We start from the raw sequence: 20,306 nt of genomic DNA, 5'->3' as shown, positions 1-20,306 counted from the left end.
GTTTCTCAGGAGACAGACAAGGTGGTCTGGTATTCCCATATCTTTAAGATTTTCCACCGTTTGTTGTGATCCACACAATCAAAGGTTTCAGCATAGTCAATGAAGTACAAGTAGATGTTCTTTGGGAATTCCCTTGCTTTTTCTGTGATCCATTGGCAATTTGATATCTATCATAATTAAACCTAATAATTATGTTAGAATTCAGAAGGCATGTGTTTAGAACCTGCACTGTGAAGTACTTTGTAAAATACTTGCTTTAATGTTATTCTAATTATTAATAACATTCTATTTTAAATACTGGTATTTTGCTAGTTCCATGTCTTTTTTGAGACGTATGCCTTGTTAATAGCATACTTAAAAAAATCTGAAAAGCTTATTCTAAAGCTAAAGAAATTTACTAAAAAGAATTTAGTTTTGGCTTGAACTATGTTCTGTAAGCTTAGTCCTATTTATCATTTTAAATGATTGTGCTGTGCTTAGCCACTCAGTCGTGTCTGACTCTTTGTGACCCCTTGGACTGTAGCCTGCCAGGCTCCTCTGTCCATGGGGATTCTCCAGGCAAGAATACTGGAGTGGGTTGCCATGCTCTCATCCAGGGAATCTTCCCAACCCAGGGATCAAACCCAGGTCTCCCACACTGCAGACAGATTCTTTACCATCTGAGCCACCAGGGAAGCCCATGAATACTGGAGTGGGTAGCCTATCTTCCTGACCCAGGAATCGAACCGGGGTCTCCTGCATGACTGGCAGATTCTTTACCGACTGAACTTTTAAATGATAGCTGTAATAATTGTTCTGGCATTTTAATAGATTTTTGTGTTTCTGTTGACTTAAATGATGATTTTAGTGTTCTTTTTAACTGTCACTGTCTCTGTATTTTATCTGTAGAATACAGTGTTCCAACTAATATATGTTAACACTTAGCAGTTATGTGATCGTGCTTCTACATATATCACTATGTTTTTTAAAATTGTATTGAAGTAAATTGATTTACAAGGTTGTATTAACTTCTGTTGTACAGCAGTGAATCAGGGATATGTATGTATATACACACATACATTCTTTTTGGTATTCTTTTCATTATAATTTATCACAGGATATTGAATGTAGTTCCCTATGCTATACAGTAGGGCCTTATTGTTTATCCATTACTATAAATAAGAGTTTGCATCAGTATATCTCAACTCCCAGCCCTGCCCTCTCCTACCCTCCACTCTTGGGCAACCATAAGTCTCTTCTCTATCCGTAAGTCTGTTTCTATTTTGTAGATATGTTCATTTCTGTTGTGTTTTAGATTCCACATATAAGTGATTGCATATGATAAATACCATAAATATTGTCTTTTTCTTTCTCTCTTCACTTCATACGATAATCTCTAGGTCTATTCATGTTGCTGCAGCTGGCATTCATTCATTCTGCTTATGGCTGAATAGTATTCCAATGTCTGTGTGTGTGTGTGTGTGTGTGTGTCTACACACCACATCCTCTTTATCCATTCATCTCTATGGACATTAGGTTGTTTCCATGTCTTGGCTACTGTCACTACTTCTGTAGGAACATGTAGGGGAGGCAAATAGATCTTTTCAAGTTGATATATACTGAGGAGTGGGATTGCTGGATTATATGACAGCACTATTTTCAGTTTTTTGAGGAACTTTCAACTGTTTTCCATAGTGGCTGCAGAAGTTTTACATTCTTACCAACAGTGTAGGAGGGTTCCCCTTTCTCCACATTCCTTCCAGCATTTGTTATTTGTAGACTTTTTAATAATGGCAGTTCTGACCGATGTGAGGTGATACCTCATTGTATTGAACAGTTTTGATTTGCATTTATCTAATAATTAGTGATGCTGTCTGAGCATCACTTTTCATGTGCCTATTGGCCATCTGTATATATTCTTCAGAGAAATGTCTATTTAGGTCTTTTGCCCATTTTTTGATTGGCTTGTTTGGTTTTTTTGTTATTGAGTTCTGTGGGTCGTTTCTATATTTTGGATAATTAAGCCCTGAAAATATTTTCTCTCATTCTGTAAGTTTTCTTTTCATTTTGTTTATGGTTTCCTTTGCTGCAGATAGTGTTATTATTAATCTAGTAATCTGAATGATTTAACAGGGTTATTCTTGATTTGGATACATTAGCACACTGAAAAAGGTAAAAAAAAAAATTATAGCCAACAGTTTGTTTTGGGCTTGAAAAAACAATGATTTTGCATTTTACTAGCATAGAAATGATGTTATTGAATATCTACTATGTGCCAAGGATATACACATGTAGAATGAATAGTATAATACTGAAGGGAAAAGGTTTATTAAAGCATTATTGTACAAATAAACTCTTTAAATTTAGAAAGATCATCACTGTTATATAGGATGTATACTTTAAAAAACAAAACCTAATGGCTTTTTAGTTTAGTACCTCCTGCTCTGAGCATACTTAGTGAACCACCACTGGTTTCCCCTGCTATCCAAAAGCAGAGCTTTCCTCTGAACCTTTTGCAAGCCAAAATGGTAATGGTGTAAAGCAAAGAAGCAATTTTCTCCTTTGTAAAAGTGAAAATCCTCTTCAGATTTCTTTTGATTAGCAAAAACAAGTACTAGTCAAGGCCTTTCATAATAGCAAAGGGGGGTTAATTTTACCTGTATCTGGATTCATTGGTTTGAGACTTGAGACTTAGCTATGACCTTATTTACAGTAAAGAATCTGCCTGCAATGCAGGAGACCCTGGTTTGATTCCTGGGTGGGGAAGATCTCCTGGAGAATGGAATGGCTTACCTACTCCAGTGTTCTTGCCTGGGAAATCCCGTGGACAGAGGAGCCTGGCGGGCTATAGTCCTTGGGGTCACAAGAAGTCAGACATGACTGAGCAACTAACACTTTATATACTGAATACATAGGCATTTTCAGTTTTAATCCTGGGACTGCAATTATTTTAATGATAATTACTATTTCTGTTGATATTTCAGCTTCTAATACTTGATCCTCTGATGAGTGTCCATGAGCGCTGCTGCATTCGTTTTGCTTGCGTTGACTGAATATTCTTTTAAGTTCTTGCTAATTCTGCATTGTGAGTTTGACTTTACCATTATTGTTGAGTTTGGCCTTACATTTTGATAAGGAATCAAAGCCACCATTTCACCAGTTAGGCATTCACCAGTGGCTGACTTTATTTTTGGGGGCTGCAAAATCACTGCAGATGGTGACTGCAGCCATGAAATTAAAAGACGCTTACTTCTTGGAAGGAAAGTTATGACCAACCTAGACAGCGTATTACTTTGCCAACGAAGGTCCGTCTAGTCAAGGCTATAGTTTTTCTAGTAGTCATGTATGGATGTGAGAGTTGGACTATAAAGAAAGCTGAGCATGGAAGAATTGATGCTTTTGAACTGTGGTGTTGGGGAAAACTCTTGAGAGTCCCTTGAACTGCAAGGAGATCAAACCAGTCCATCCTAAAGGAAATATAGTCCTGAGTGTTCATTGGAAGGACTGATGTTGAAGCTGAAACTCCAGTACTTTGGCCACCTGATATGCAGAGCTGACTCATTGGAAAAGACCCTCATGCTGAGAAAGATCGAAGGCAGGAGCAGAAGGGGACGACAGAGGATGAGATGATTGGATGGTATCACCAACTCAATGGACATGAGTTTGGGTAAACTCAGGAGTTGGTGATGGACAGGGAGGCCTGGCGTGCTGTGGTTCATGCAGTCTCAAAGAGTCGCACACGACTGAGCGACTGAACTGAACTGAACTGAGTAGTCAAGTCCTACCATAAACAGGGATTCAGGGAGCAGAAAGATCCTCCACCTGCTTCTACCCACCCTTCCCAGGAAGTCACACACCCTAAAAACATGTTATCCCAAAAGATATTATGCAAGTTCCAAAATGACCTCTGGGCATTTTGGTACAACATCCATCTTTTTTCCTTATCATATACTCCTCCCTCCCTCCTTTCCTTTTCCCCTTAATTAGTAGAATAATTTCTGTGTGACTGGCAAAAAATAATACTTTCCTTTTCCAACAGCCATTGTTAGTTGTGATATAGTATAAAGGTAGTATATTGTGATGAGATTTCCAGTCTCCTATATTTTTTTAATGTAAGAAAATAAAAACATGTACTCTGGATCCATATACAGCAACGTGCCATAGGGATGAAGAGTACTAAGCAATCAGTTTCCATCAGGATTGTGATCAAGGGATAAGTACAAGAGACATGAGGTGTAGGCATATTTTCAATATGTCAAGAAAGAAGAAATGGGCATTTCTGGATATAAGAACAACCGGCAAAAGTTAATGGGCACATAAAAAGGCATGGACTTTCAAGGAATGTATAGTCTGATTTAGATGTTAGGATGTGGGACCTGGGGCATGGATGATGGTGTAGACAAACAGGCTGGAAATAGAATGACATACAAGAGTAAGGAGTTTTGACTGTTCTTTTTTTAAATTGAGGTATAATTGACATTTAACTTTAGTTAGAAGTGTGCAGCATAATGATTTTATATATATTGCAGAATGATCACAATAAGTCTAGTGAACATCCATCACCACACAGTTACAGTTTTTTTCTTATGAGAACTTTTAAGATCTTTGCAACTGTCCAGTGACATACAGTACTGTTGACTTTAGTCACCATGCTGTACATTACATGACCATGACATAATTGTTTTCTAACTAGAAGTCTGTACTCTTTAACCACGTTCACCTCATTTCCCCCACCCCTTGCCTAGGATAACCACCTATCTGTTCTCTGTTTCTATAAATTCAGTTGTTACTTCATTGTATTTGTAGATTCCACATATAAGTGAGACCATATGGTATTTACTTTTCTCTGACTTATTTCACTTAGCATAATGGCTTCAAGGTCCATCCATTTTATTAGGTGGGATTTCATCCTTTTTTATTGCTGAATAATATTCCATTGTATTTTTATTTATACACTACATTTTCTTTATCCGTTTAATCATTGATGAAGACTTAGTTTGTTTTCATATTTTGACTATTGTAAATAATGCTGCAGTATATGTGGGGGTTCATATTATGTTTTTTAAAAATGTATGTCTCTTCATTTATTTATATCTATAATGAAGAAACTAGATTAAATCATTGCATATTATTTTTTTAAGTGTTTTAATTTCCTTCAGATAAATACCCAGAAGTACAGTTGCTGGAATTTGTAGTTCTATTTTTCATTTTTCTATACTATTTTCCATAGTGGCTGTATCTGTTAACACCCTTTCAGATATATGATCTGCAAGTGTTTTCTCCCATTTGGTAGGCTGCCTCTTTGATTGTTCTTTAGGGATAAGAAACATTTATGTTTTTTGAGGAGAGAGATTACGCAAGGGGTAAAGAAACATCACACACAAAAAGCCTGAGGAAGGTGGGAAGAAGGCTTGCTTGTTAATGAGAAGATGAAAATGTTGGCAGGTGGATAGAGGAAGAATGAGAGGGAATATGGAGGTTCAGAATTGAATGTATAATAGAAAAGGAATAATTGGGCAAGAGCCTGTGTTATTATAGCATCTACTCTGTTTTTGTGAGGAAACGCTGTATGTTGAAAGCATCCTAGCAGTGTTTGCTGTTTTATCTATGACACCATCTGAAAACACATTTGAAAGTGCTTTAGAATAGGGATCAACAAACATTTCCTGAAAAGGCCTGATATTAAATATTTTAGACGATGTGGGTCAAATATAGTCTCTGTTGTATTTGCTACTGCTTCTCCTCCTTTGCTTTCTTCTTTTTCTCTTCTTCCTTTTCCTCCTTTTCCCTCTTTATAAAATCATTCTCAGTTCATGGGTCATACTAAAAACAAGCCATGGGCAGGATTTGGCCTGTAGGCCATAGTTTGCTGACCCCTTCTTTAGAACTTAGCTATCCTAATGGAACATTTGGTTTCACTCCCACCCCACTTTCTCTCAGTAAGTGATGAAACAAATAGGTCTTTGTGGAGAATAAAATGTTGGGATAATTTAATGCATTTGAATGTATGTGACCCTTGATCTGCTTTTGAGCACCATCGCTCAGATTTGTGATGGTAGCCTAGGTTCTCAGTCTCTTGACCCTAATGGCATGTATATACTGCCCCAACAAATAATACATGATAGAAATGTCACTGCATGGCTTCTGAGAACAGGGTGGTAAAAAGTGATATTGCTTCTGTCCTTCCCTTCTTTCCCCACATACTTCTGGAGCTCTAAGCTGCCATGTAAAGCCACCCTAAAGTTTCTTTGCTGAAAAGACCATGGGGAAGTCACACAGTCATAGGGAGAGTTGTCTGAGGAAACCCAGCTGTGCCTGCCCCCAGCTATTTTTAAGTCTTCTCAAACTAGGCCTCATGCATATGAATGAGCAAGTACCAGATGATTCCAGTACCAGCTACCATCTGCTGCAAGCTCTTGAGATACCCTAAAGCAAGAACCATCTAGGCTAGTTTAGTAAAGCCTCAGAGCCATGAGAGATAATAATAAAATTGTGGTTGTCTTAAGCCAACGTTTTGGCGTAATTTGTTACATAACAGTAGATAATCAGAAGTGGTTGGGGAACCTGGAAATGGAGTATTACTATAACAAAACCTAAAATGTATGGCAGTGGCTTTGCAACTGAGCTGCCCACATACGTTGGAAGGGCCTTGAAGAGACTAGTAGCAGAAGTCTGATGGATCTTGAGGTTGTCAGTAGGGCTTAAAGGAAAGTGAAGAAAAAATGATTAATACTGGAAGAAAAGCCCTAGTTAATAAAACCGTTACCTGTGATAATGTAGAAATATTAAATACTTAATGAGCCAGTGGATCAGCCTGAACAATTTTCAAGCTAAAGTTTTAAAGTTTCAGCTGGTTTCATTTAGCTGATACCATGAAATACAGATAATGATGAGCTGGAGAAGAAATTACTCAGTTTTCAAGCAAAATTTTGAGGAATATAAAAGTCAGAACTTCCTGTGTTAGAAAAGAAAATCCTTTTCTGATGACCATTCTCTTGCAGCAGAATGTTCTCAAAGTAAAACAAAAACAAAAAAAACTGGCCTCAGGACAAAAATCAAATTCAGAGCTCTGTCATGAAAATTCTCAGGATAAAAATAAAGCTAAGGATTTGACTGTGAAATCCTTTATTAAGACCCCAGAAAAATTTAAGGTGGTGCCTGACAGGGAGCTGCAGCTAGACAAGAATTGTTGATTTGGTTTTTGTCTAATGAAATAAACCCTAGTGAAATCAATGAGTCATAAGAAACTTACAAAGCTTTTAAGGAAAGTATATTGCAGAAATACTTGCAGCCTCAGCTATAAGAAACAGAGATGGCTTCAAAACGAAAATATACTTTCAGATCCTAGAAATTCTATAGGCAGAAAGCAGGCTCACCAAACTACTGAACTTAAAATGTGGGCTATATTTTATAGACTAGGAGGAATAACTTAGAGGATGGAGTGAAGAGCTGAGGAGAATCATTGCAGGGACTAGAAATGAACCCTCATCAAGGAATGGGCAACATGCGTCCAGTCAGCTTTGCTATGGACAAGAGACTGCTGTGCCTTTCGTTTTCTCCCTCTTTGAGTGGAAGTATTCATAGTGATTACCCTCTGCCATCTACCCATCATGAATATTGGGTGTGTGGGGGACACAGTTTATCTCTCTAGCTCATGAGTGTTTAGACCTAGAGGAATGGTACTCTTCATTTGGGAAAAGGTTCTATTCTTACTGCTTTTCTTTCTGTTTTTTTTGTAATTTTAAATCATAAAATACATTTGAATTTAGCTTAAATGGCTGTAAATAAGCCTATCATCTTGAATGCACCAAAATTCCCTTACCATTTCGAATCTTATAGTTTAATATGTGCTAAGTAACGAACACAGGGCCTCCCGTGTGTGCAATTGTTCTTTTGTAAATGCTGGTTTGCTTTAGCACTCTTGCCTGTGGATGACATTGTCTTTACCCATGGCATCCAGTTCCCTCACGCTGATCTCTCGTTCACCAAAGCCCTCTACTCCTACAACCCCTCCTCCACCCCACCAGGCCTCTCCATATGCTCCACTCCTGACTTTTTCAGGCATTTTACTGTCATCCAAACTCTGAACTTGCCTACCTTATTTTTCAAAGATTTGCAGAGTAACTAGGCAATTGTCATGAATAATGAAAGTGAAATAAAGTGTTAATTGTTTAGTCATGCCCAACTCTTTGCGACTCTGTGGACTGTAGCCAACCAGGGTCCTCTGTCCATGGAATTCTCCAGGCAAGAATACTGGAGCAGGTAGTAATTCCCTTCTCTAGGGGATCTTCCCAACTCAGGGATCGAACCTGGGTCTCCTGCATTGCAGGCAGATTCTTTGCCATCTGAGCCACCAGGGAAGCTTAACTACAGTGTTAACACAGAAAATTTACTTGGATGATTGAAGTAGCAACCTTCAGTGTTTACCCTGTGGCATTAGTTGAAATTTCAAGCATTTTTTTGTAGGCCAGCTGAGTCCATTTTAGGTAAGGACCCTCAAGTTGATCCTCAAGTAATGACATTCATATTCTTTTCTAATAGAGAATGGCCATCTGTTAGAGATATAGTATAGGGTAGAACACTATGCTAAAATCTGTCCTGGTCCCACTCCATCTGTAAAGCTTGGAGTCTTAAGTTCATATGTATCTTTGGTCTCTGCCCCAGCATTTTGTAGAGAATTCTCATCTAATTAATATTAATGTCAATAGCAACATTGAAGAGGAAAACCTAAAAGGAAGAGAATTTTGAAAGAAGGAGTGCTGGGAAAGAGGAGGGCAGTTTTATCTGAATTGTTTTGCCTTGGAAAATTGCTGGTGTAATTCTGTGAGTTAGTATGTGTACATAAATATGCATTTCTTTATTTAACCAGTATTAACGAGCATCACTGTGTGATTCCTGCAGTATACTAGCTTCTGTGTTGTCATTCAGTCACTAAGTCATGTCCAACTCTTTGTGACCCCATGGACTGTGGCCACCGAGAAGCCTGGCAGGCCATAGTTCATGGGGTTTTTCATGCAAGAATACTGGAATAGATTGCCCTTTCCTTCTCCAGGGATCGAACCTGGATCTCTCCTCCCTGCCCCACCACCCCCGCCAGACCCCTAGCAAGCAGATTTTTGCCACTGAGTCACCAGGGAAGCCCACTAGTTTATGTGGATAAGATAAATTAGGGAGGTCACTTATTCTGTTAGACTGGCTCCAACAGCAGTTGGGTGGTGTGCGCTGTGTGGGGCCTAGGAGATGCTCGGATTTACCATTCCTTATATGGAAGGTTTCTGCATAGGATCAGAATTCATATGCATTCTCAGCTTTAAACATAAAACTGAATTTTCAGGGAAATTGAATTCCATCCACAGTAAATTTTGATTCTGTAAATAAAAAGCTTGCAAAGTCTTAATAAAAAGGAAACCATCTAACCTTAAAAATGAATTTATTACTAAGTGAATTTAACTCACAAAAGGAATTTTCCATAATATTTAGACTTTTGTTGGTTTTGGCTTTGTTTGTTTCTTATTAACATTTATAGTTGTTTGGTCTGGTCAAATATTGAATTTGAGTTCAAAGATATATCTCCTCTGAGGATGCAGTCTAACGAGGCCAAGTAAATAATCGGAAAAAAATAAGTTTCCAAGTTTTAAGGGCAGTACTCTTTCCATGGCAAACAGCATGTCTCACTTTTTCAGTCATCTGCAAAATTGGGCTACTCATTCCTACACAAGTGAATGTGCTGATTTCTGTCTTTTTCTTTCCCGCTTATCCCCCACCCTTCTTTGCTCAGTTTCCACTTTCTTTCCTCTTGATGTTTGCCTCATCTCTTCCTGTGTAATGTATGGCCACGTCTTTGGGGAGCAGCAGCGTGGCATCAGAAACAAGGGGCGCCCTCACAGTTACATTCTGCAGGCTCATCATGGGGCTCCAGGCAGGTCACTAATCGTGAAATGGGGGAGTCAGTGCTGGCTGGGTGTTAGTTGATTGAGGTGGCGTGGACAGAACCTGGGGACTTCAGGGCCCTGTCAGTGGCCCTTCAACATATTTCCATTGCTGTCACTTAACTTACAGGCATGCGTGATCCAGCAGTCAGTTATTCTGTGCAGGAGGGAGCAAGGGCTTTAAATCAGGTGGCCAGAGGGTTATTTCTCTGCTGTTTAACAGCTGTATGACCTCAGGTGAGTTTCTTAATCTCATTTATCCTCAATTTCCTTGTTTGTAATACCTCCCATGAACGGTGGTTCTGAGGATCACAGATAATATAACATAAAATACCCAGCAAAGTCCTGACACAAGGAAGGTGTTTATAAATAGTAGCTATTGATGTTTTAAGTAGGCTAAAAGGTCTCTTTCACATGCTTTTACAGTCATTTAATCTCAATCTCTCTTTCACAAACACACACATACAACAGTTACCATCCTAAGCTCCTCAAATTGTCCATGCACCTTACCATTTTAAGAATGGCCTTTTGTTACCAGGGAAGTGGTTCTGTTGCCAGCTGAAAGGAATATTCAGGAAATGGCTCAGGAAAAAAAAAAAGTAGAAATGTATTAAAAAAAAAATTACTCTGTGGTAATGTTATCTCTTTATCTCCTCTGCATAATTGTGATGTCTCCCAATGCTGTCAAAAACAACAGCCAATCCAAATCTTGTTGAAGTCTAGCCTGCCTGGGACTAGGGTACCCCTCTTAGCATGCTTGCAGTTGTGTTACCTTGCTTGGATCGACTAATAAATGGCCAGGAGTCATTTTGCATGACAGCCTTTCAATTCTGCAGAAACCCTAAAACTGACCCAGATAAATGCCTGGGTCCCCCAGGTCTGTGAGTCTCTACGCTGCCCCTTTGTTAGGTGTCATATCCTCTTGACTGCCTCTCAAGGTGAAGAGAACTGGGTGGCACTGGTGAGACAGTGCGGCCAGGGGACCTGCTGCAGCCCCTGCAGGAGGGGCCCTGTCTTTGACTGACGGCTGTAATATTGCTCTTGTGACAAGCGTCTTTTTAGTCAAAAGCAGTAAATCTTCCCTTTTGTAAATGACAGATGGTTAGGATTGTTACTTCTGTCTCCAGCAAACCCATAAGAGGAAAAACAAACAGATAACTGACATTGAGTTCTTCTTGTTTTCAAGAAAACTAGGGAAGATTTGAAGCCATATAGTTTCAGTAAGGTTTTGCAGTGTTTGTGATCCACAGAACAACCCCGCCCATTCCCACCCCCTGATGTCCACATGCTAATAATCCCCAGGACCTGCGAATATGTTAGGTTACATGGCAAAGTGGAGAATTTATAATTGCAGATGGAGTTAAGGTTGCTACTCAGCTACCCTTAAAATAGGGAGATTATCCTGTATTGCCTGGTGAGCACAATAGAATCACAGTGGAATAGGGAGCAGAAAGAGAAAGAGGTGACTGGACTCAAGGTTAGAGTGATGTGGTCTGAGGACATGACCAACCACAGTGGACTGGGAAGAGGGAGGAAGAGGGGCTGTGAGCCAAGGGATGCAGGTAGCCTCTAGAAGCTGGGAAAGGCAAAGAAACGTATCTTTGGAACCTGGAACCTTCAGAAGGCCCTGCCGACACCTTGATTTCAGCGCAGTGAGACCCATTGCAGACTTCTGACCTCCAGAATTATAATAAATCTGTGTTAAGTCATTACGTTTGTGGTAATGTCACAGTAGGATAGAAAACTAATACAGCATTTAACTGCACAATGAAAACTCTAAAATTGATGGACCCAAATTTCCTCTCTCTTTCCAAGAAAGGTGGCTGCTACTAGTGAAATGACAAACCAAAAGCAGGGAGAGGGAAGTCAGCCATGGGCCAGGCTGGCCCACTGCCGGAGCGCTGGTTGGAGTGGTCTCTTGTTCCTGCCTCGTCGTCTCTCCTCTGCCCGGCCTCTGTCTGGGGTTATTCCCCACACCCCCATGTTGCCGCTGCTTCTCTTTTCACCAGCGGTCTTCTCTCCAGCTCCCCTCTTCTCTGATGGGAGCTGGCACTGGCCCAGGTTAGCAAGAGGAAAATGGACATTCCTCCTAGTTTCCTCCCTCCTGTCCACACCTGCATAGTCCCTGGGGAAGAGTCTTGACTGAAAGTGAGCAAAGAAAGGAGGAGTAGACAGGAAAAAAAGACGCCTGAAAACAGTCAGGCTGGACATACTTAAAGGGAAGGGAGACAAACAGGAGATGCCACCTCATCTCATTGACTTAGCTGTTGCCATTTTCTTTAGCAAAGTTCCAGTGTACTGTCCACCAGGCCTGAGTGCAGCTGTTATTCCTGTGTTCCCAGTGGTACAGCAGACCTTTCTCCATTTCTCCAAATGGTTAACTGCACACTTAGAACTCTTGGCAGAGTTTGGGATGCAGAGTTAAGTACTTGGGGTGTACCTAGCCCCATCACCATCTGTGATCTGTACAAAATTTGATATACGCTTTAGGCTAGTCAAATACTCATTGGTCCTCTGCTGTGCATTTGGCAGTGCACTAGGTGTAGGAAGTGGAGGTGGGCAGCAAGGGCTAGTGAACCTGGCTTTCTGGTGGAGAAATGGGATTTGGGGATTATAATAAGCAGTCTATTTCCTTGTCACAGCATATGAGCAATTTACTGAAAGTGTTGTCCTAAAGACATGAGCTTATCTAGACAAAAACAAAAAAATTAAAATTCCTCCCCTAAAGGTTGTTCAGTGACTCTCTGTACTTCCAAGAGGACAATAAGCTCTTTCTTTGGAATCTGGGAGGTGCTTCCAGGGCATGAGAAAGAATGCTCTACTCTGCGGCCTTTGATGTGATCTCCCAGGTGTGCCAAATAATGCCTTGGTAGCTTTCCAACCACCTGTTGTCATTTTACAAGTTTCGCCAGATGCCTTTATATATTGGGCAGAACCAAATCTTGAAAAGGGACGACGTGACACCTTTAACACCCATCATGTTCAAAGTATACTCCATGTCCGGGCTGCATTGTCATTCATTAGAGATGAAGATTTACAGTGTCTTAATTTGAATCACCTGTCACTAAAGGGTCTCGTTGGCTTCTGTCTTTCCCAGAAACTTTTGTTAGAGGGATCTTTTCTTTTCGGCCACTACTGCACGGCATATGGGATCTTAGTTCTCCACCCAGGGGTCAACACTATACCCCTTGCGGTGGAGTGGAAGTGCAGAGTCGTAACCACTGGGCCACTAGGGAAGTCCCTAGAGAGGACTTTTTTTTTTTAATTGAGCTACCCCTTCTCTTCCCTCCCGCTTATCTGAGTCAGATGCTCTCATAATCCTCACACTTCCTCTTTGTTAGCAGTCATCACACCAAACTGTAGTGCCTCTTCACTCATGTGTGTCTCCCACTAAGCTCTAATAATCCGTGGCGGCTGGCCCGTGCCTGCCTTGTGTACATTTGTTTGTACACCACTCAGCCCTGATGCCAGCGGGTGAACGAAACATGTGGGTGTGTTGCGTGAGAGAAAGCCACTTTTGCTGCCTAAGAACTTACAGTGATTCTCAATTGTGTATCAGATACAGACGCTTCATTTCAGTTCTCAACTCCTTGGATTTTTCTTGTATAGGAGCTTTCAGATTTCCTCCGGGCCCCTATCTGATTACTTGCATCTTCGTGCTGTAGGGTGTCTGCTCTGCCTGTCCACCCAGGGTAGTTTGTCCCCAAAGGCGGCTGCCAACTCCTTGATTTCTTCTCTGCACACTTGCCACTCCCTCATGGAGAGAGATTCCTCTGCCCACTTGAACCTGGGCTGGCCTGTGACCAATTTGACCAACAGCCTAGGCGGAAGTGACACTGTGCCAATTCTGGGCCTACTCTTTAAGAAAAGACAGTTTCCCATCCCTTAGAGCCCTGAACTGCCACTAATAAATACAGGCAAATAAGCCACGTGGAGGATGCTGAGGCACTAGCAAGTGAGTGAAGAAGCTCCATTAGCCAGTCAGCCCAGGTGAGCCTTAAGGCGACTCCAATCCCAGCTAGTTCCTGTTGTTTTCTGACTGTAACTACTCAAGAAATCTGAGGCAGGACCACCCAGTCAAATACGGTCAGCCTACAGAACCATGATATAGCAGTAGTAGTTTTAAGCCACTGAGTTTTGGGTAATTTGATGTATAGCAATAAATACCCTAAATACCACCCTCCAAGGTCCCAAATGTAGATTTTTGGTAAAGCTTTTCTGTGCAAGTCTAGTTGATGATAGTCCTTCCCTTCTCTAATTCCCACAGGACCTCTCAGTACCACACATTTTGTTATCCAGCCGTACATACTTGTTTCCATTTTCTATACTCTGTTCTGGACTCCATGACTTTGAAGATACCAAGCAATGGAAATATGTCTTTTGAGATCCCTTCAACAAGTACCAGTCCTGGACAAAATATAATTAATAAGCTGTTGAGTTGAGTTTTAAAGCATTCTTTGAACTTTCTGCCGGCTCTTTTAGCTGTGATTCTTCATGGTATCTTGGAGCATTCTTTCGAGTCATGGTTGTGAAAGTATGTCTGGGTGCAGGCAGCCCTCAAGATCCACCCAAAGACAGTATGCGACAGAGCAGTGGTTCTCCAAGTCTGGTCCTGGATCAGCAGCATCACTGTCAGCTGGGAACCACTTAGACATGCAGATTGTAAGGTCTACCCTAGACCTGTGAAATTTGAGGTTCTGGGAGTGGGGCCCAGCATTCAGTGTTTGAACAAGTTTTCCAGATAATTGTAATGCATGCTGAAGCATGAGCGTCATTCTTGTAAGAGAAAAGAGTTCAAGGTTTAAGATAGAAGGTCTAGGATTTTTTCATTAAACAGCATTTATTGGATGTGCATTTGCTTGTGCGGGGTGTAGTGTTAGGGGCAGGGGATACTAAGATGGCTATCGGTTGGTCTCTGCCCTTGTGTGCTGAGGGAGAGTGAGGTAGCTGCTCTGTTGACGTATGTATGAATGAGACATACCCCCAAATGATCTGTAGAAAACCCACACACTGAATGAAACAGTCCAATTTTTTTTTTACCTTCGCTTTTCTATTTAAGGATCAGATGCCGTTATCATGAACTTAAATAAGCTTTAGGAACCCTTTTATCAGGATATGTTTTATTAAAGATTACTCCATTAGTAAGTAGCCTGTTTAAAATAGTATTCACACTCACCATTGAACAGAACATCTAGATAAGTAGAAAGAAAATTAAAATAATTCATAATCCTACCACCAATGGCTAATACCACTTCAGTGCATTTTCCTCCCAGCTTATTAATGCCTGGGTCTTTTTTCCTTTTTCTATATCTGCCTTATGCTCTTAGTAACATACTATATGCATTCTAGGTCACTTGTTTCCTGAAGCTTCAGCATGTTTTGGTGAAATGGCCGTAGTATAGTCACGATGCTGTTTGCCCTGGGTGCAGCTGAGTAGTAGTGGAGACAGTTACTGGTTCCCCCTTTCAGTGCTGTCCATGTCCTGCTTTCCCTTTGTTTATTCTTTTCTAATCAGCCCCATAGACTCCTCCTTGTCTCTCCTCTCCACCTGTCCTACTTTTCTTCTTCCCCCTTTAGCTTTGTTGTCCACCCCTGGCTGGCGTGACCTTTCCACCCCTTGTCCCTTGATTTCTCTTCATCCTTCCTACATGAGGGCTGTTACCAACACACAGGGAAGAGTGTCCCTTCCTTGTACGTTCTCTGACTTGGCAAAGCTCTCTTCATACCTCTGTTGTTGTGCTCTCATGTGAGGGTTACACATTTAGGGTCTGGGCTTGAGACTAGAGAATTCTTATTTCTCTCTGCATCCCCTAGGACAAGTGAAAGGACTTCTGTTAATTCATTTGCAAAATGAATAAATAAAACCCCAAGGCCTGTCGGTCACCTGGAACTGCTGTTCACAAGTGCAAGACCCACTGGCAAGCCCCTAGGCTATATTATACAGGCTTCTGACCTTGATACACAGGCACTGTGGTTCCTTCAAGGAAGCCTCTGAAAAAGCTCAAATCCAAAGCTCAGGGGAGTATTGAAACGATACAGCCAAAACCAGAAGGAGCTACTTTCAGGTCAGATAGGAAATGGACAGCATAGGAGAATAGAGGGCTTGGGAATGCTGTCTGTGGTGGCCCAGGACCCATGACAGAGGGAATGTGTATTCTCTGAGACAAGATTAGAACCACTGCATCTTTGTAGAGAAGACCAGAATTGCTGTGAGACACAGCCTGTGAGGTAGACTGAAGTAAGACAGTAGAGGTGCTTCCCTTGTTTTATCTGAGAGCAGTAGTCAGTTCCGCAGTCATAATTTCCATCTTTGACAGTGAGCCATTCAGAAGGAGGAGGAGGAAGTTGGGAGGCTGAGGAAGGGAGGGAGAGAAGCATCTACTGAACCATCAACTCAAGTGGCCTGGGAAGGAGCTTCCTGGTAAGCCAAAAATGCAAACCAATGGAGCTGATTTCTGTTGTGATGACAGATGAGCTTCCTGCCCGTCCTGAGAGCAGCCTACTGGGGCAGGTGGAGAGGCAGGGCCAGACCTTTGTGTGGACAGAGGCAACGCTACTGCCCGGCTGCCAGCCTGTCGCTCTTTAGAGACCAACATGGCTGAGCTCAGTTGGAAGGCTGGGGATACAGCACTTCTTGTTTCTGGGTCACATGTCAAATTAGTGGAGGATTATTTTAAGCTAAAAACAGTTATACTCAAGAGTTCAGAGTTTAGTTCTCTTCTGTGGTTTTGACTTGCTCTGCAGTCGTTGCGCCTTTGATGTTCTTAAACATACTTGGTTTTCCATTTTGGTCTTGAAAAAATTAGGAGACACCTGACTGCTCATCTTTACTAGGGGGTGAAATTTCTGGCATTTTATAAACATTTAGTTTCATACAGCGATGACACGCAGCTTGAACTCGTCAGGATCGTCAGCAGGCACTAAACAGGGTTGTTCTTTGCCCCCTCCCTTACGGTCCATGATCCACCCATGGTCAGCATGACCTTCACCTTCTATCCTGGACCAACTCCCTTTCATCCCTCATGATCCACTGCAATGGTCAACCTGGAAAACCTTCCCTGACCTTTGCAGACTCTTAACCTCTGATTCTCTGCAGCACTCATGGTACTGGACTTTTTTCATGTTGAGTGTTACACATTTAGGGAGCTGGACACAGCAGCCGTGTGTCACGTGCACATGCTATGGCCTGTGGCCCAAACAAATTGCTGCTCCTAAGCTCCAAATCCATTTTTGTGGCCCTGGAAGGCAACCCCTTACCCTTCTGCTCCACTTGGCTCTTGTAATAGGACTAAATGGGCCATCTTCGTTTCTACTCAGGCAGCATTTGATGAGATTAGTCAGTGATGACAGGCAGCTCTCATCCCCCACTGGGCCAACCCTACCTGGCAGGACTGCACTTGCTCACCTTGATAGGTGGCAGGACAATTACTGGGCGCCTTTTCGACCTGCTTCAAAGCTTCTTGTAACCTGGCACTGAATGAAATGCACAGCCTTCCAACTCAGTGACATTTAAGGCAACCACTCATTGGTCCAGGCAGTACAATAAATTGGTACTCAGCTGCTCCCAGTCTATTCTTCTGGTTAGAGCTATAAATAAAAGAGTGTGCCACTGCACATGTGACACCAACTTGCCCCTCTCCCCAAGCAATCACGTCCTCTCCCTTGCTCTCTGGTTTTGTTCTGGTCCCCCCGAGGAACAGTGTTAAGGATTGTATTTGGGGGTTGCCTAGTGCTATGTGTCTACATCTGAGTCCCCCCCACACAAATAAATACTGTAAATGAATATATATATATATATATTTGAATATCCATCCCTACTGAACGGGTTATTCATTCATATGGAAATAGTTGGCACTAAATATAACTCCCCCAGTATTCTTATTTAGTCCCTCTTATTCAAGGGACTAAGTTGCATCACTCAAGGGTGATATTTAAATGACAGTTACTGCAGTAACACAGAGTAATGACCTTGTGAAGTGTGGTATATTGGTGTGCTTATCCAGGAACTTAATATTCAGTAAATACTAGTTGTGATGTCTGAAGAGAACTCAAAAGACAAGAAATCATTTTTTTCCCACACAAATGATTGTGAAATACAGCATTTTTAGAAACACTTTTTTCACCCCCCATGATACCTTCAAATTCCTTCTCTTCTAAGTAGTGTTGCTTCCCACCCCCCCAACTCAAATATTAAAAATAAAAACAAAAAAAGTAATCTCCCTGCTCTTCCTCCCGTCCACCTCCCACGTCCTATACAAACGAAAAGGAAAAAAAAAAGAATAAGGAAGCTGTCCTATCAAAAGATCCTTACCCTCTCGGACTAAATCTACTTTAATCAGTATGCTAGCAAATTCTGTCAGACTCCCCGATTTTTTAAGCAGTACATTATCAGACTCCTCGACTTTTTAAGCAGTACATTATTTAAGTTTCCGCCAAAGCTAAACCTTTGCCAGGCCCCAACCCACTCTCCATAGAGGCTGTTGCCAGGTTGACTTCCCTGTCTCAGTCAAGAGGCCGCTCCTCAGCTCCGATGGAAATTAATAAGGCCAATCAGAAATGCACAAAGCCTGCCCGGCCAATCGTTCCCCTCCAAGCGTTTGCCATCTCCTCTGCGGTCAGATAAATCACGTTAAAGCTATTACACCAATGACCATAAATTAGGGGGCCTGCCGGTCCAACCTCCCGAGGACAAGGCAGGCTAAGATGATTCCAGCTCGGGGGAGGGGAGGTGGCGCGTTACCTGTGGTTACAGCATCCCCGGGCCTCCCTGAGGACTGGTGTCTGGACTGCGCCCAGCTGTGGCCACGGCGCTTCTCGGAGATGGTGCGATCCCCCAGGTGCGGGGGCTCCATCTGCGCCGCTCCGCCAGACTATTTACAGCCAAGGTTCGGCCGGTGATCGCTGGCATGGAAAACTCATTTCTCAGCCCGGATTTTTATTTACACTCTTACTAAGGAGGCTTCACTCACGTCGGAATGGCAGCGAGTGGCTGCGGCGAGCTTTGGCCCCGGGCCAGGCAGCCGATCTGGGGCGGGTGATCCGCCTTCGCCGGCGACCTTCTGCCCAGAGTGCGCGATGGGCGCGGGGACAAAGGCGCCAGAAGCCGGGCTGCGAGAACCTCGGTGCCTAAGCACCCTGGAAAAGTTCGGTGGCTTTGTGGCTGGATTTCCTTTTGCAGTATTAGCCGATTCCCCGCCCCCTTTCCTACCATTCTCTTGGCAGACGTGGAACGTGAGGAAACAGGAGAGTGATGTGCTTTATTAACTCCATCTAAACCCCTAGGTCAAGATTCCGCCCTCCCCCAGGCCCCTTTCCACCCGCCCAAGCCTCCCCTGCCGGCTGTAGCCCACGCATCCAGCGGGGATGGACTGGCAGTGACTACTCCCCAGAGGGAAACTTCCTGGCTGTTCTTTCCGTTGGCGCCGCCTGAAACCCTGAGCAGGCCGGTGCGTGTGCGTGTGCGCCTGCAAATCCTGAAAACCCGCCAGCAGCCTGGCACATCTGGGGCTCCCAACCATACATATTCATGCCATAGAGCAGTAAAACCCAGGTCAGCTGCTGGGAAACAATGAACTGTGCTCTTAAAGGCTGACCAAGCCCGAGAATTCAGTAAAATGACCGCCCGACTCTGAGTCCTGTGCAAAGCCTAACACTTGAGGCCGTTTTTTTGTTTTCCTCCCTAAAATAGCAGGGGAAAGGGAGCGATGCTTTTGTTTGTTTTTTGGGGCGTTCAGTTTAAGCTATAGAAATGGTGATTTCTACTCCCTTCCCCAGTGTTCGCAACCTCTGGAAGAATGGTAATATCTTTATATTCCTTTCTCCTGCACATAGTTCCTCTGATTTTTAACACTTTCTCCTTCTCTTCCTCTAATCCTCCTCCCAAATGATAGCATCGCTTTTACCCTTTTCTTCGCAAAAAAGAGTGGTGCTTCCTCTGCCCTCCTGACCCTAATTTCTGTCATTTCCCTCAGAAAGTCTCCTTTCCCTGTTCCTGGGTGGTAGGGCACAGAGAGGAGTCCATCAGACTGGGCTACCCCACAGCCTCCCCCGCTCCCCAGCCCTGCAGTCCAGTGAGGGGCACTTTTTTGGACTGGATTGTGTCCCTCCCAGTTCATTTGTTAAAAGACCCAATCCCACACCACCTCAGAATGTGACTGTATTTCAAGACTCCACCTTCAAAGAGGTAATTCAGATAAAATGAGGTCATTCGGGTGGGGCCCAATCCAATGGGACTAGCGTCCTTATATGAGGAAATTTGGACAGGGACGCATACTCACAGGCAAAAGACTGTGAGGGCAGCAAGAAGGCCCAGCCAGGCCGTGGGAGAGAGGCCTCAGGGGAAGCCAGCCCTGCCAACACCTCGATTGTGGACTTTAAGCCCCAGAACTGTGAGACAAT

General features: G+C 42.7%; 1 long non-coding RNA gene across 1 annotated transcript in view; it reads right to left on the bottom strand.

Moving 5' to 3' along the window:
* Positions 1–19,055, bottom strand: part of LOC147371941 (uncharacterized) — a 59,721-nt gene extending 40,666 nt beyond the window's left edge. Inside the window, exon 1 of the long non-coding RNA XR_015163858.1 lies at positions 18,649–19,055. This is a non-coding gene — a long non-coding RNA (uncharacterized LOC147371941). The remainder of the gene's footprint in view (positions 1–18,648) is intronic.
* Positions 19,056–20,306: the final 1,251 nt, after the last annotated feature.

The sequence above is a fragment of the Bos grunniens genome, chromosome 5 (assembly GCF_055505025.1).
Source record: "Bos grunniens cultivar Pamir isolate PY7600 chromosome 5, Bosgru_T2T1.0, whole genome shotgun sequence".
NCBI lineage: Eukaryota > Metazoa > Chordata > Mammalia > Artiodactyla > Bovidae > Bos > Bos grunniens.
Note: the sequence above shows the minus strand (reverse complement) of the source record. Positions and strands in the feature narration are given on the sequence as shown.